Source organism: Pristiophorus japonicus, chromosome 3 (assembly GCF_044704955.1).
Source record: "Pristiophorus japonicus isolate sPriJap1 chromosome 3, sPriJap1.hap1, whole genome shotgun sequence".
In the NCBI taxonomy this organism is placed as follows: domain Eukaryota; kingdom Metazoa; phylum Chordata; class Chondrichthyes; family Pristiophoridae; genus Pristiophorus; species Pristiophorus japonicus.
This window is the reverse complement of record NC_091979.1, coordinates 165,536,698-165,549,385: the sequence shown is the minus strand read 5'-3', so window position 1 is coordinate 165,549,385 and position 12,688 is coordinate 165,536,698. Positions and strand designations below refer to the sequence as shown.

Here is a 12,688-nt window from a genome sequence, read left to right as displayed (position 1 = left end):
AGTGCCCAACTGATGAAACCATAATATAGGACTACATACATGTCTAACAGCTGTAAACTGAGCTACGCAATCCTACAATCAATAGATCCGATCAAAGCTGTGCAGGCGTACCACATCCAGTCGTGAATAATGGTGGAAAATTAAACAACTAATTGTCCACCACCAACTCAGGATGAGGAACATCCCCATCCTCAAGGATGGTGGAGCCCAGTATGTGAGTGCAAAAGACAAGGCTGAAGCATTTGCAACCATCTTCAGCCAGAAGTGCTGAGTGGATGACACATTTTCGCCTCCACCTGAGGTCCCCACCATCACAGAAGCCAGTCTTCAGCCAATTCAATTCACTCCATCTGATATCAAGAAATGGCTGAACGCACTGGATATAGCAAAGGCTGTGGGCCCTGACAACTTCCCTCCAGAACTAGCCACGCCTCCAGCCAAGCTGTCCCAGTACAGCTACAACACAGGCATCTACCCAACAATGTAGAGAATTGCCCAGGTATGCCCTGTCCACAAGAAGCAGGACAAATCCAATCTGGCCAATTACCGCCCCATCAGTCTACTCTCAATCATCAGCAAGGTGATGGAAGGTGTTGTCGACAGTGCTATCAAGCGGCACTTACCAATAACCTGCTCGCAGATGCTCAGTTTGGGTTCCGCCATGACCACTCAGCTCCAGGCCTCGTTACAGCCTTGGTTCAAACATGTACAAAAGAGTTGAATTTCAGAGGTGAGGTGAGAGTGACTGCCCTTGACATCAAGGTAGCATTTGAACAAGTGGAGCTTCAAAGAGTCCTAATAAAATTAAAGTCAACAGGAATCAGGGGGAAAACTCTCCACTGACTGGAGTCATACCTCGGACAAAAGAAGATGATTGTGATTGTTGGAGGCCAATCATCTCAGCCCCAGGACATCGCTGCAGGAGTTCCTCAGGGCAGTGTCCTAGGCCCAACCATCTTCAACGGCTTCATCAATGACCTTCCCTCCATCATAGGGTCAGAGTGGGGATGTTCGCTGACGATTGCAGAGTGTTCAGTTCCATTCTCAATTCCTCAGATAATGAAGCAGTCCATTGACGCCTGCAGCTTTACCTGGGCAACATTCAGGCTTGGGCTGATAAGAGGCAAGTAACATTCGCGCCACACAAGTGCCAGGCAATGACCATCTCCAACAAGAGAGAGTCTAACCACGGCCCTTCGAAATTCAACAGCATCACCATCGCTGAATCCCCCACCATCAACATCCTGCAGGTCACCATTGACCAGAAACTTAACTGGACTGGCACGCAGAGCAGGTTAGAGGCTGGGTATTCTGCGGTGAGTGTCTCACCTCCGGACCAAATCCTTTCCATCATCTACAAGGCACAATCAGAAGTGTGATGAAATACTCTCCACTTGCCTGGATGGCACCCTATCCACCACCTTAAACATTCAATCCCTCCACCACCGGTGCACCGTGGCTGCAGTGTGTCCCATTTACAAGATACACTGCAGCAACTTGCCAAGACTTCTTCGGCAGCCCCTCCCAAACCCGCGACCTCTGCCACCTAAAAGGACAAGGACAGCAAGCGCATGGGAACACTACCATCTGCAAGTTCACCTCTGTCACACACCATCCTGACCTGGAAACATAGCGCCGTTTCTTCATCATCGTTGCGCCAAAATCCTGAAACTCCCTCCCGAACAACACTGTGGGAGTATCTTTACAACATCGACTGCAGCAGTTCAAGAAGGTGGCTCACTACCACCTTCTCAAGGGCAAGGACCCATGACGCCTACATCCAGTGAACGAATAAAAAATATTTAATCTAATTATTTCCTGTTTGTAGAATTGGTAAAAGAGAAATAAAAATAGATTAGTAAACTGTAATAAAAAAGTAGAATTATATAATTACTATGGGCTGATGGTGATATATGATAACATTTTGAGGTAATAAATTAGCAGAAGCATTGGTTTCATCCTTGTCGCTCTGAGTGCAGACATAATTGTAACTGGTTAACTTGGAAAATGTTTGTTATTCAGCATAATAATTTGTCGTGCACTGATGAAAGGAAAATAACTGTTGCAATTTAACCGTTCTCTATCTATATAAGGAGCCAAAATAATTACAGACATTGAGATTATACACTTTGTGCGATATTAATATCCGACTCACTCATCCACTATTTTATCAATGGCATTTACTCACTGGAACTGGTATCATGCTTTAAAAAAGAAATAAGAGGACAGAGAAATTTCATACAAGTCATAAATGCATTTGTTATGGATATATCACAGTGCTGAACAGATCCAAAAGTTAGGAACTCGCCAAGTAGAGCAGAACTGGTGTCCAACTACTCTTGACACATCTGGTCACTGACCCAACATGTGGCGCCACCAGCTCCTAGAATTTCAGGACAAATTATGGTGAAAAATTAGATTAAAATTTCAAAAGGATTGATGGCAATTCATCCAATGAAAACCACTCTTTTAATAAGAGGATACAGCAACTTTAGGTTCACATAAAAAAAAGGGCAAAAAAATGGAGCAAGTCCAGGCAGTCTGTGGTAAGGAGGAAGCAGCAAGTATCTGCTCATGGTGACCTTAATAGCATTTAAATTGCAGGATTATGAAATAAGAGTCAAAAATACGTAACAGCTGATTATATAGAGATTAATAAAAAAAGAGATAACGCAGGTGCAGGACTGTTGATAAACATTCATACAAAGAACACCCCTCTCCTTTTATAGGGGGCACTGGAAAAAAGGAAAATTTGATTTTAGTGCCCAAAAAAAAAAACCAAAAAAAAGAAAAAAGAAAAAAAAAGGGCCTTGTAAATGTCTGGAGTGTCACCCAGGCCGGGTGGCACCGTTTAATGTTTTTATGTTTTGCAGGTAACTCAAAAGAGTTTCATACAAAGAACAAAGGACTGGTCAGGACCCTCAAGAGGATTGGACGATGTAAACCATAACAGCAAAGCTTAAAGTGGTTGGCACACACCTACAAACATTACGCAGCTATTACAGCCTTGAACGTACTCCCAAACCTTTATTCAGAAAGACTCCATGTCATGTACTGCAAACAAAGTTTTTACAATATTTTGACACACGGCTTGGGCTACAACAGGAGGGAGTTGATGAGAAATGACATTATTACATTGAGATTGCACAGTGTTTTACATTTCTCCTGTGACTGAGATAACAGATAGAGGCAAAAACTTGCAGGAAAAGAATGTGTAGGTAAGTGCACATCAAAAGCATAGCACATTAAAGTGTTATTTGTAACTCGCTGTTCTCTACAGAGTCACACTTATCTACAAATCTTTAAAAACCTATAATTAAGGCTTCTCTGTTGGCTTATCTGTTAATACAATGAGTATCTGAACTATATGGACCAGGAAGATACCAAGTTCTAATCCCATTCTCAGCAAGGGGGTGTAGTGGTACTACAATTGTCCTTACTACTTCGGAGTAAGGGAGCACAAATTGACCACAGTTCCTGCTACCAATCCCTATACAGCTACCCATGCTGGAAAGTTCATTTGTTTGAATTAGGAAAGAACAAATTCTGGCTTGGCTATGATGCTCTCAATTGCCAAAAAGCCTGTAGATACTCACTGCAGAGGGTCATTGATAAAGAACGTCTGAGGTACTGGAGGATAACCATTGCCTGTGGAGGAGCAAGTGAAAATAGACCAAAAACAATTTTTTTTAAAGCTCATATCCAATTAAAGTATCCCTGGATTATGATAGTATAGGGATTTTGGCTACCTAACAACATTATCCCCGTTATTGAGATTTTCATTCATTCCCATAAAGGCAGCTTCTTGTTTTTTTGAAAAGTTATAATTTTAGTGTAAAATGTTCAAAATGTAAAGTAGCTCAATCAATTTAAATCGGTGTTATGCACAACTATGATGCCATGGCGCAACCAAGTGTCTTCAATGGCTGAAACAAGTTAGGATTTTCACTTCCAATCAGCAAGAACATAAGAACATAGAATTAGGAACAGGAGTAGGCCATCTAGCCCCTCAAGCCTGCTCCGCCATTCAACAAGATCATGGCTGATCTGGTCGTGGACTCAGCTCCACTTACCCGCCCGCTCCCCGTAACCCTTAATTCCCTTATTGGTTAAAAATCTATCTATCTGTGACTTGAATACATTCAATGAGCTAGCCTCAACTGCTTCCTTGGGCAGAGAATTCCACAGATTCACAACCCTCTGGGAGAAGAAATTCCTTCTCAACTCGGTTTTAAATTGGCTCCCCCGTATTTTGAGGCTGTGCCCCCTAGTTCTAGTCTCCCCTACCAGTGGAAACAACCTCTCTGCCTCTATCTTGTCTATCCCTTTCATTATTTTAAATGTTTCTATAAGATCATCCCTCATCCTTCTGAACTCCAACGAGTAAAGACCCAGTCTACTCAATCAATCATCATAAGGTAACCCCCTCATCTCTGGAATCAGCCTAGTGAATCATCTCTGTACCCCCTCCAAAGCCAGTATATCCTTCCTTAAGTAAGGTGACCAAAACTGCACTCAGTACTCCAGGTGTGGCCTCACCAATACCCCAATGTCCTAGGGGGAGTGTTTGCTAGTGCTGTTGGGGAGGATTTAAACTAATATGGCAGGGGTATGGGAACCAATGCAGGGAGACAGAGGGAAACAAAAAGGAGGCAAAAGCAAAAGACAGAAAGGAGATGAGGAAAAGTGGAGGGCAGAGAAACCCAAGGCAAAGAACAAAAAGGGCCATTGTACAGCAAAATTCTAAAAGGACAAAGGGTGTTAAAAAAACAAGCCTGAAAGCTTTGTGTCTTAATGCAAGGAGTATCCGCAATAAGGTGGATGAATTAACTGTGCAAATAGATGTTAACAAATATGATGTGATTGGGATTACGGAGATGTGGCTCCAGGATGATCAGGGCTGGGAACTTAACATCCAGGGGTATTCAACATTCAGGAAAGATAGAATAAAAGGAAAAGGAGGTGGGGTAGCATTGCTGGTTAAGGAGGAAATTAAGGCAATAGTTCGGAAGGACATTAGCTTGGATGATGTGGAATCTATATCGGTAGAGCTGCAGAATACCAAAGGGCAAAAAACGTTAGTGGGAGTTGTGTACAGACCTCTAAACAGTAGTAGTGATGTTGGGGAGGGCATCAAACATGAAATTAGGGGTGCGTGCAATAAAGGTGCAGCAGTTATAATGGGTGACTTTAATATGCACATAGATTGGGTTAACCAAACTGGAAGCAATACGGTGGAGGAGGATTTCCTGGAGTGCATAAGGGATGGATTTTTAGACCAATATGTCGAGGAACCAACTAGGGGGGAGGCCATCTTAGACTGGGTGTTGTGTAATGAGAGAGGATTAATTAGCAATCTCGTTGTGCGAGGCCCCTTGGGGAAGAGTGACCATAATATGGTGGAATTCTGCATTGGGATGGAGAATGAAACAGTTAATTCAGAGACCATGGTCCAGAACTTAAAGAAGGGTAACTTTGAAGGTATGAGGCGTGAATTGGCTAGGATAGATTGGCGAATGATACTGAAGGGGTTGACTGTGGATGGGCAATGGCAGACATTTAGAGACCGCATGGATGAACGACAACAATTGTACATTCCTGTCTGGCGTAAAAATAAAAAAGGGAAGGTGGCCCAACCGTGGCTATCAAGGGAAATCAGGGATAGTACTAAAGCCAAGGAAGTGGCATACAAATTGGCCAGAAATAGCAGCGAACCCGGGGACTGGGAGAAATTTAGAACTCAGCAGAGGAGGACAAAGGGTTTGATTAGGGCAGGGAAAATGGAGTACGAGAAGAAGCTTGCAGGGAACATTAAGACGGATTGCAAAAGTTTCTATAGATATGTAAAGAGAAAAAGGTTAGTAAAGACAAACATAGGTCCCCTGCAGTCAGAATCAGGGGAAGTCATAACGGGGAACAAAGAAATGGCGGACCAATTGAACTTGTACTTTGGTTCAGTATTCACTGAGGAGGACACAAACAACCTTCCGGATATAAAAGGGGTCAGAGGGTCTAGTAAGGAGGAGGAACTGAGGGAAATCCTTATTAGTCGGGAAATTGTGTTGGGGAAATTGATGGGATTGAAGGCCGATAAATCCCCAGGGCCTGATGGACTGCATCCCAGAGTACTTAAGGAGGAGGCCTTGGAAATAGTGGATGCATTGACAGTCATTTTCCAACATTCCATTGACTCTGGATCAGTTCCTATGGAGTGGAGGGTAGCCAATGTAACCCCACTTTTTAAAAAAGGAGGGAGAGAGATAACAGGGAATTACAGACCGGTCAGCCTGACATCGGTAGTGGGTAAAATGATGGAATCAATTATTAAGGATGTCATAGCAGTGCATTTGGAAAGAGGTGATATGATAGGTCCAAGTCAGCATGGATTTGTGAAAGGGAAATCATGCTTGACAAATCTTCTGGAATTTTTTGAGGATGTTTCCAGTAGAGTGGACAAGGGAGAACCAGTTGATGTGGTATATTTGGACTTTCAGAAGGCTTTCGACAAGGTCCCACACAAGAGATTAATGTGCAAAGTTAAAGCACATGGGATTGGGGGTAGTGTGCTGACATGGATTGAGAACTGGTTGTCAGACAGGAAGCAAAGAGTAGGAGTAAATGGGGACTTTTCAGAATGGCAGGCAGTGACTAGTGGGGTACCGCAATGTTCTGTGCTGGGGCCCCAGCTGTTTACACTGTACATTAATGATTTAGACGAGGGGATTAAATGTAGTATCTCCAAATTTGCGGATGACACTAAGTTGGGTGGCAGTGTGAGCTGCGAGGAGGATGCTATGAGGCTGCAGAGCGACTTGGATAGGTTAGGTGAGTGGGCAAATGCATGGCAGATGAAGTATAATGTGGATAAATGTGAGGTTATCCACTTTGGTGGGAAAAACAGAGAGACAGACTATTATCTGAATGGTGACAGATTAGGAAAAGGGGAGGTGCAAAGAGACCTGGGTGTCATGGTACATCAGTCATTGAAGGTTGGCATGCAGGTACAGCAGGCGGTTAAGAAAGCAAATGGCATGTTGGCCTTCATAGCGAGGGGATTTGAGTACAGGGGCAGGGAGGTGTTGCTACAGTTGTACAGGGCCTTGGTGAGGCCACACCTGGAGTATTGTGTACAGTTTTGGTCTCCGAACCTGAGGAAGGACATTCTTGCTATTGAGGGAGTGCAGCGAAGGTTCACCAGACTGATTCCCGGCATGGAGGGACTGACCTATCATGAAAGACTGGATCAACTGGGCTTGTATTCACTGGAGTTCAGAAGAATGAGAGGGGACCTCATAGAAACGTTTGAAATTCTGATGGGGTTAGACAGGTTAGATGCAGAAAGAATGTTCCCAATGTTGGGGAAGTCCAGAACCAGGGGACACAGTCTAAGGATAAGGGGTAAGCCATTTAGGACCGAGATGAGGAGGAATTTCTTCACCCAGAGAGTGGTGAACCTGTGGAATTCTCTACCACAGAAAGTTGTTGAGGCCAATTCACGAAATATATTCAAAAAGGAGTTAGATGAAATCCTTACTACTAGGGGAATCAAGGGGTATGGTGAGAAAGCAGGAATGGGGTACTGAAGTTGCATGTTCAGCCATGAACTCATTGAATGGCGGTGCAGGCTAGAAGGGCCGAATGGCCTACTCCTGCACCTATTTTCTATGTTTCTATGTTTCTATGTCTATACAGTTGCAGCAGGACCTCCCTGCTTTTGTACTCCATCCCTCTCGCAATGAAGGCCAACATTCCATTCGCCTTCCTGACTATCTGCTGCACCTGCAAACTAACTTTTTGGGATTCATGCACAAGGACTCAAAAGAGTTTCAACTCAAAAGAGTTTCATGCACAAGGACCACCAGGTCCCTCTGCACCTCAGCATGTTATAATTTCTCCCCATTCAAATAATATTCCCTTTTACTGTTTTTTTCCCCAAGGTGGATAACCTCACACTTTCCGACATTGTATTCCATCTGCCAAACCTTAGCCCATTCGCTTAACCTATCCAAATCTCTTTGCAGCCTCTACACAACCAGCTTTCCAACTAATCTTTGTGTCATCTGCAAATTTTGTTACACTGCACTCTGTCCCCTCTTCCAGGTCATCTATGTATATTGTAAACAGTTGTGGTCCCAGCACCGAATCCTGTGGCACACCACTAACCACCGATTTCCAACCCGAAAAGGACCCATTTATCCCGACTCTCTGCTTTCTGTTAGCCAGCCAATTCTCTATCCATGCTAATACATTTCCTCTGACTCCGCGTACCTCTATCTTCTGCAGTAACCTTTTGTGTGGCACTTTATCGAATGCCTTTTGGAAATCTAAATACATCACATCCATCGGTACACCTCTAACCACCATGCTCGTTATATCCTCAAAGAATTCCAGTAAATTAGTTAAACATGATTTCCCCTTCATGAATCTATGCTGCGTCTGCTTGATTGCACTATTCCTATCTAGATGTCCCGCTATTTCTTCCTTAATGATAGTTACCTGCCTTTTATCTGCCCCCTTTTTTTTTAAACAGAGGCATTTCATTGCTGCTTTCCAATCCGCTGGTACCTCCCCAGAGTCCAGAGAATTTTGGTAGATTATAACGAATGCATCTGCTATAACTTCCGCCATCTCTTTTAATACCCTGGGATGCATTTCATCAGGACCAGGGGACTTGTCTATCTTGAGTCCCATTAGCCTGTCCAGCACTACCCGCCTAGTGATAGTGATTGTCTCAAGGTCCTCCCTTCCCACATTCCCGTGACCAGCAATTTTTGGCATGGTTTTTCTGTCTTCCACTGTGAAGACCGAAGCAAAATAATTGTTTAAGGTATCAGCCATTTCCACATTTCCCATTATTAAATCCCCCTTCTCATCTTCTATGGGACCAACATTTACTGCATTCACTCTTTTCCGTTTTATATATCTGTAAAAGCTTTTAATATCTGTTTTTATGTTTTGCGCAAGTTTACCTTCGTAATCTATCTTTCCTTTCATTATTGCTTTTTTCGTCATTCTTTGCTGTTCTTTAAAATTTTCCCAATCTTCTAGTTTCCCACTAACCTGGGCCACCTTATACGCATTGGTCTTTAATTTGATACTCTCCTTTATTTCCTTGGTTATCCACGGCTGGTTATCCCTTCTCTGACCACCCTTCTTTTTCACTGGAATATATTTTTGTTGAGCACTATGAAAGAGCTCCTTAAAAGTCCACTATTGTTCCTCAATTGTACCACCATTTAGTCTGTGTTTCCAGTCTACTTTCGCCAACTCTACCCTCATCCCACTGTAGTCCCCTTTGTTTAAGCATAGTACGCTCGTTTCTGACACAACTTCCTCACCCTCAATCTGTATTACAAATTCAACCATACTGTGATCACTCATTCCGAGAGGATCGTTTACTAGGAGATCGTTTATTATTCCTGTCTCATTACACAGGACCAGATCTAAGATAGCTTGCTCCTTTGTAGGTTCAGTAACATACTGTTCGAAGAAACAATCCCGTATGCATTCTATGAATTCCTCCTCCAGGCTACCCCGTGCGATTTGATTTGACCAATCGATATGTAGGTTAAAATCCCCCATGACTACTGCCGTTCCTTTTTCACATGCCTCCATTATTCCCTTGATTATTGCCCGCCCCACCATGAAGTTATTATCTGGGGGCCTATAAACTACGCCCACCAGTGACTTTTTCCCCTTACTACCTCTAATCTCCACCCACAATGATTCAACATTTTGTTCATTAGAGCCAATATCGTCTCACACAACTGCCCTGATATCATCCTTTATTAACAGAGCTATCCCACCTCCTTTCCCTTCTTGTCTATCTTTCCGAATTGTCAGATACCCCTGTATGTTTAATTCCCAGTCTTGGCCACGGAATGACATGGAGTCGGAGAGGCGGGAGTCCGGGGAGCAGCGTCAGCGGAGGTCTATAAAAGGCCCACAGTCGAGGAGTTCGGGGAGTCGGAGAGGCGGGAGTCCGGGGAGCAGCTTCAGCGGAGGCCTATAAAAGGCCCACACTCGAGGGGTTCGGGGAGTCAGAGAGGCCAGCTGGTGCAGCTGCAGCAGGGTGAGAAGGCAAAACAAAAGTAGAAAGAAATCGAAAGGTGACGTCACAGCCTAGGGGGTAAGTGATTGGCTGGTGATTGACGAGCAGTTTTTCTTTTTCTTTTCTTTATCAGTAAGTAATCTTTCAGTATTGTTGTTGCCAAATTAACTTAATCTAAGGGTTATGTCATGGCAGGAGAGCTTGGACACGTGTTATAATGCTCCTCCTGTGCAATATGGGAAGCCAGGGACGCTTCTCGTGTCCCTGACGATTACATTTGTGGGAAGTGCATCCGCCTGCAGCACCTGACAGACCGCACTGCAGCACTGGAGCTGCAGGTGGATTTACTCTGCAGCATCCATGATGCTGAGGATGTCGTGAATAGCACGTTTAGTAAGTTGGTCACACCGCAGCTAAAGAGTACACAGCCAGATAGGGGATGGATGACCAACAGGAAGTGCAGTGGAAGGAATGTGGTGCAGGGGTCCCCTGCAGTCATCCCTCTGCAAAACAGATACACCGCTTTGGGTACTGTGGAGGGGGATGACTCATCAGGGGAGAGCAGCAGCAGCCGCCAAGTTCATGGCACCGTGGGTGGCTCTGCTGCACAGGGGGGCAGGAAAAAAAGTGGGAGAGCGATAGTGGTCGGGGATTCTATTGTAAGGGGAATAGATAGATGTTTCTGCGGCCGCATCCGAGACTCCAGGATGGTATGTTGCCTCCCTGGTGCAAGGGTCAAGGATGTCTCGGAGTGGGTGCAGGACATTTTGAAGAGGGAGGGTGAACAGCCAGTTGACGTGGTGCATATAGGTACCAACAATATAAGTAAAAAACGGGATGAGGTCCTACAAGACGAATTTAGGAAGCTAGGAGCTAAATTTAAAAAGTAGGACCTCAAAAGTAGTAATCTCAGGATTGTTACCAGTGCCATGTGCTGGTTAGAGTAGGAATCGCAGGACAGCTCAGATGAATACGTGGCTTGAGGAGCGGTGCAGAAGGGAGGGATTCAAATTCCTGGGACATTGAACCGGTTCTGGGGAGGTGAGACCAGTACAAACCGGACGGTCTGCACCTGGGCAGGACCGGAACCAATGTCCTCGGGGGAGTATTTGCTAGTGCTGTTGGGGAGGGGTTAAACTAATATGGCAGGGGGATGGGAACCTATGCAGGGAGACAGAGGGAAGTAGAATGGGGGCAGAAGCAAAAGATAGAAAGAAGAAAAGTAAAAATGGAGGGCAGAGAAACCCAAGGCAAAAATCAAAAAGGGCCACATTACAGCAAAATTCTAAAGAGGAAAAGGGTGTTAAAAAGAAAAGCCTGAAGTCTCTGTGCCTCAATGCGAGGAGTATTCGGAATAAGGTGGACGAATTAACTGCGCAGAGAGCAGTTAACTGATATGATGTACTTGGCATCACAGAGACATGGCTCCAGGGTGACCAAGGCTGGCAACTCAACATCCAGGGGTATTCAACATTTAGGAAGGATAAACAGAAAGGAAAAGAAGGTGGGGTGGCGTAGTTGGTTAAAGATGAAATTAACGCAATAGTAAGGAAGGACATTAGCTTGGATGATGTGGAATCTATATGGGTGGGGCTGCGTAATACCAAAGGGCAGAAAACGTTAGTGGGAGTTGTGTACAGACCACCAAACAGTAGTAGAGAGGTTGGGGACAGCAACAAACAAGAAATTAGGGATGCATGCAATAAGAGTACAGTAGTTATCATGGGCAACCATACACTACATATAGATTGGGCTGAACAAACTGGTAGCAATACGGTGGAGGAGGATTTCCTGGAGTGTATTAGGGATGGTTTTCTCGACCAATATGTCGAGGAACCAACGAGAGGGCTGGCCATCCTAGACTGGGTGATGTGTAAAGAGAAAGGACTAATTAGCAATCTTGATGTGCGAGGCACTTGGGGAAGAGAGAACATAATATGATAGAATTCTTTATTCAGAGACTAGGGTCCTGAACTTAAGGAAAGGTAACTTCGATGCTTTGAGTCGTGAATTGGCTAGAATAGACTGGCACATGATACTTAAAGGGTTGACGGTGGATAGGCAATGACAAAGATCACATGGATGAACTTCAACAATTGTGTATCCCTGTCTGAAGTAAAATTAAAACGGGGAAGGTGGCTCAACCGTGGCTAACAAGGGAAATTAAGGATAGTGTTAAATGCAAGGAAGAGGCATATAAACGGCCAGAAAAAGCAGCAAACCCGAGGACTGGGAGAAATTTAGAATTCAGCAGAGCAGCACAAAGGGTTTAATTAGGAGGGGGAAAATAGAATATGAGAGGAAGCTTGCCAGGAACATAAAAACTGACTGCAAAAGCTTTTATAGATATGTGAAGAGAAATGAATTAATGAAGACAAATGTAGGTCCCTTGCAGTCAGATTCAGGTGAATTTATAATGGGGAATAAAGAAATGGCAGAGCAGTTGAACAAATACTTTGGTTCTGTCTTCACGAAGGAAGACACAAATAATCTTCCGGAAGTACTAGGGGACCGAGGGTCTAGTGAGAAGGAGGAACTGAAGGATATCCTTATTAGGCAGGAAATTGTGTTCGGGAAATTGATGGGATTGAAGGCCGATAAATCCCCGGGGTCTGATAGTCTGCTTCCCAGAGTACT

The 12,688-nt window shown here is 44.2% G+C and overlaps 1 protein-coding gene and 1 long non-coding RNA gene across 5 annotated transcripts in view; one reads left to right on the top strand and one right to left on the bottom strand.

Annotated features, from left to right (window-relative positions):
* LOC139259998 (microtubule-associated protein 2-like) overlaps positions 1-12,688 on the bottom strand; it is a 607,920-nt gene that overhangs the window by 402,906 nt on the left and 192,326 nt on the right. The window lies entirely within an intron of this gene.
* LOC139259999 (uncharacterized) overlaps positions 1-12,688 on the top strand; it is a 90,161-nt gene that overhangs the window by 35,273 nt on the left and 42,200 nt on the right. For all 4 annotated transcript variants that reach the window (XR_011592700.1, XR_011592701.1, XR_011592699.1 and 1 more), the window contains exons 4-5: positions 2,874-3,218; positions 9,869-10,129. This is a non-coding gene — a long non-coding RNA (uncharacterized lncRNA). The remainder of the gene's footprint in view (positions 1-2,873; positions 3,219-9,868; positions 10,130-12,688) is intronic.